Consider the following 4823-nt stretch of genomic DNA (forward strand, 5'->3'; position numbering starts at 1 on the left):
GGTCCCGAAACCACATTCCGACTAGGGTCAATTTTGGGTGTCACAACTCTCCCCACTTAAGAAATTTTCGTCCCCGAAAATCTTACCGTAAATAGGGTTGGGTATCGCTCTTTCATAGAGTTCTCGGTTTCCCAAGTAGCTTCTTCTATCCCGTGTTTGAGCCATAACACTTTCACTAGCGGAACCCGCTTGTTTCGCAACTCTTTCACTTCACGTGATAGGATACGAATCGGTTCTTCCTCATAACTCATATTGGCTTGAATTTCAACCGATGGACTAATCACGTGCGATGGATCGATCTATAGCGTCAAGCATCGAAACATGAAAGACATCGTGAATCTTTTCGAGTTCGGGGCAAAATCAAACGATATGCCACCGGACCGACTCGCTCGGATATCTCATATGGCCCAATGAACCTCGGGCTCAACTTGCCCTTACGGTAGAATCGAGTATCTTTTTCCAAGGCGAAACCTTGAGAAACACTTTATCTCCCACCGATACTCGATGTCCTTACGCTTCAGATCCGCGTCACGACTTACGACGATCGGAGGCTATCTTCGACTTTCACGGATTACTTTCACTTTCTCGCTCAAATCTCTAATCAAATCCACCGAAAATTTTGCTTTCACCGAGCTCGGTCCAAAACAATGGTGTACGGTATTTACGACCGTACAAAGCCTCGTAAGGTGCCATCCTAATACTTGATTGAAAACTATTGTTGTGCGAATTCAATCAAAGGCAAATCGCTCCCATGAACCACCGAACTCGAGGATGCAACATCTCAACATATCCTCAAGTATCCGAATTATCCGCCGGATTGACCATCGGTTTGGGGGTGAAAGGCGGTCTGAAATGCAACTTGGTACCCAAAGCTTCTTGCAACTTCTTCTAAAATTGCGAGGTAAATCTCGGATCTCTATCCGACACGATAGAAATAGACACCCCGTGTAATCTCACAATCGAGAACGTACAATTCGGCTAATTTGTCCATTGAAAAATCCGTACGTACGGGGACAAAGTGAGCCGACTTAGTCAGTCTATCTACCACGACCCAAATCGCATCCTTCTTACTTGCGACAATGGCGGTCCGGATACAAAGTCCATTGTGACTCGATCCCATTTCCACTCGGGTATCGTGATCGGTGAAGTAATCTCAAGGCACTTGATGTTCCGCTTTCACTTGTTGACATATTAAACATCTCAAACAAAGTCGAGATGTCTCGTTTCATACCATGCCACCAAACCGACGTTTCAAATCGTTGTACATCTTCGTACTCCCCGGGTGGATTTCCATTCGGCTACAATGGGCTTCGTTCAGAATTATCGAAATAAGTTCCGAATTCTTTGGAACACACAGACGAATTCTGAACCTCAAACAATCGTCATCATCGATCTGAAACTCCGATTCCTTGTTCGGAACACACTCGGCCCGTTTTGCAACCAACTCATCGTCGACCTTCTGAGCTTCAAAAATTTGATGTATCAATAATGGTTTGGCTTTCAATTTAGCTACTAACACGTTGTCGGATTGAACGTACAAGTGCACATTCATCGCTCGTAAAGCGAATAATGATTTACGACTCAAGGCATCCGCAACCACATTCGCCTTTCCCGGGTGATAGTCAATGACCAGCTCATAATCCTTTAACAGCTCGAGCCAACGTCTTTGTTGCAGATTTAAGTCTCTTTGGGTCATCAAATATTTGAGACTTTTGTGATCCGAGTACACATGGCACCTCTCACCAAATAAGTAATGTCGCCAAATCTTTAAGGCGAATACGATGGCAGCCAATTCGAGATCATGGGTCGGATAATTTTTCTCATGTGGCTTTAATTGCCTCGACGCATAGGCCACAACTCGACCTTCTTGCATCAATACACAACCTAACCCAAGTAGGGAGGCGTCACTATAGATGACAAACTCTTTGCCAGATTCGGGTTGCACTAGAATTGGGGCTTCACCAAATAAGTTTTCGATTGATCGAAACTCTTCGACATTTCTCCGTCCATTCAACTTAACATCCTTTTGGAGTAGCCGTCATTGGCGTGGCTATCGTTGAGAAACCTTTACAAATCGTCGGTAATAACCGCAAGCCCCAAAAGCTCCGAACCTCGGTAATATTTCTCGGAGGCTTCCAGTTAAGTATGGCTGAAATTTTGTTCGGGTCGACTCGAATGCCCGATGCAGATATCACATGCCCCAAGAAGCTAACCTCTCTTAACCAGAACTCACACTTGCTGAACTTAGCATATAATTGCTTATCCCGTAGAATTTGCAAACTAACCTCGGTGTTCAGCATGTTCGGTCCCATTTCTTGAATAGACCAAGATGTCATCAATGAATACGACTACGAACCGATCTAAATATAGTCCAAGATCCGATTCATCAAATCCATAAATACCGCAGGGCATTAGTAAGTCCAAACGGCATCACTAGAAACTCGTAGTGACCATATCTCATTCAAGGCGCTTGGGTACGTCCAGAATCTCGAATTCATGGCGATAATAGCCCGATCTCAAATCTATTTTCGAGAACACCGAGGCTCCCTTCAGTTGATCGAACAAGTCATCAATACGCTGATAACGGATATTTGTTCTTTATCGTCGCTTTATTAAGTCGACGATAGTCGATGCACAACCTCATGGTCCCATCCTTCTTTTCACAAACAACACCGGGCGCACCCCAAGGCGAAAAACTCGGGCAAAACCTCTATCCACCAATTCTTGCAATCGAGCTTTCAACTCCTTTAATTCCGTCGGTTGCCATACGATACGGAGCTATCGAAATTGGAGTGGTACCGGTACCAATTCGATGCCAAACTCTATTTCCGAATAGGTGGTAAACCCGCAATTCTTCGTGGAAAACATCCGGTATTCACAAACCACCGCATCGATTAGGGTTTCTTTTCGACTCCTTGTCATCGAGCACATACGCAAGGTACGCCGCACCCTTTTCTTACATATTTCCGGGCCAACATTGCGATATTACGGTGGCAACCCCTTTAAGTCCGTAGACTCAACCCGAATTATCTCGTTATTCGCACCTCGATCGATAGTCTTGCTTTTGCAATTTACAACCGCATCGTGCATTGTCAACCAATCCAAACCAAGAATAACATCGAATTCATCGAACGGCAAAAGCATCAAGTCCGTCGGAAAACAAGAACCTCGGAATACTAGGGGACTTTTCTTGCACACTTTGTTGACAAGCACGTAATGACCCAAGGGGTTTGACACCAGAATTACAAACTCAGTAGACTCAATAGGCAAAGTCTTACTAGATGCTAAGGTTTCACATATATAAGAATGAGTAGAACCGGGGTCAATCAAAGCAATCACATTAGTATCGAAAAGAGTGAAAGTGCTTAATAACATCCGGTGAGGCAAGATCCTCGCGTCTTGTATGGCATAAGTCCTAGCAGAGTACGAGCCTCGGGTCTTGTTGTAGCATCTCTCGACCCTCTCGACCGCCACTAGCATTGCCCGCATTTGGATGGCCTACCTCGGCGATGGTAGCACCCGGTTTCCACTTTGACTTACATTTTGTTCAAGCAACCTCGGCGGTCCTTGATAAAGTGGTCACCGATCCACACTTATAGCGAGAGCGATCACGGAACCTCAGACTCCCGAATGCCATTTGCCACAATGCGACACTCCGCTCTCTCTCGGCGATCATTTCCACCACTGGCGATCGAAGTGACTCGTGTGGTCACAGGAGGTCGACCGCGATCTCGTCTAGAAAAGCCCGAAGCCCCTCTAGACCGGCTCACATCATCTCGAAATCTCTTCGATGCCTGTTGAAGAGACTTTCCCGAGGACCTTTTTCGGAAGTCTCCAGTTCCCACATCAACTTTTTGTTTCTCCTTCCTAAGCTCTTCGGCTTTACAAGCTCGCTCAACAAGTACTACGAACTCTCGTATTTCGAGAATGCCAACGAACATCCTTATATCATCATTCAGCCCATCCTCGAAGCGTTTACACATAATAGCTTCGGACAAAATGCATTCTCGCGCGTACCAACTAAGCCTCACAAATTTTCGTTCGTAGTCGGTAACTGACATAGAGCCTTGCTTAAGATCAAGAAATTCCTTTCGCTTCTGGTCGATGAATCTCTGATTGATATACTTTTTTCGGAACTCGGTTTGAAAGAACTCCCAAGTCACTTGCTCTCTTGGCACCACAGAAGTCAGAGTACTCCACCAATAGTAGGCGGAATCACGTAGCAAGGAGATGGTACACTTTAAGCACTCATCGGGTGTACAAGATAGCTCATCGAGCACCCGGATAGTGTTGTCCAACCAAAATTTAGCTTGCTCGGCATCGTCATCATCCGTAGCTTTAAATTCAGTGGCCTCATGTTTTCGAATCCTATCGACTGGGGGCTTACTTGACCTTATTTGGTCAGTTACCGGAGGTATTGTAGGTGCGGGGGTTGCATTAGTCGGAAATGGAGGTTGTGGAACAGCCATGTTAGTTCGAATGTATTGGTTGAACCAATCATTCATTACGCTATAAAAGGCTTGCCTAGCCTCATCATTCGGATTGCTGGCCATAGGTTGAGAGTCCACCGGCGCTGTCCCTTGCGCGGGAGCAGGCGCCACACTCTCTACATCATCAGCTATTGCTCGGTTGGGATCGGGATCCATTGCTATAAACAAACACAATTTCAGATTGTCAGAAATCACCACACTATCAATTTATCACTATATGGCATGTATAGCTAGACCCCAAACATATCACGGTAGTCCTAGAATCGACTAAACCGTAGCTCTGATACTAATAAAATTGTAACACCCCGAACCCGAGACCATCGCCGGTGTCGG

This window comes from Gossypium arboreum, chromosome 8 (assembly GCF_025698485.1).
Source record: "Gossypium arboreum isolate Shixiya-1 chromosome 8, ASM2569848v2, whole genome shotgun sequence".
NCBI classification, from domain to species: domain Eukaryota; kingdom Viridiplantae; phylum Streptophyta; class Magnoliopsida; order Malvales; family Malvaceae; genus Gossypium; species Gossypium arboreum.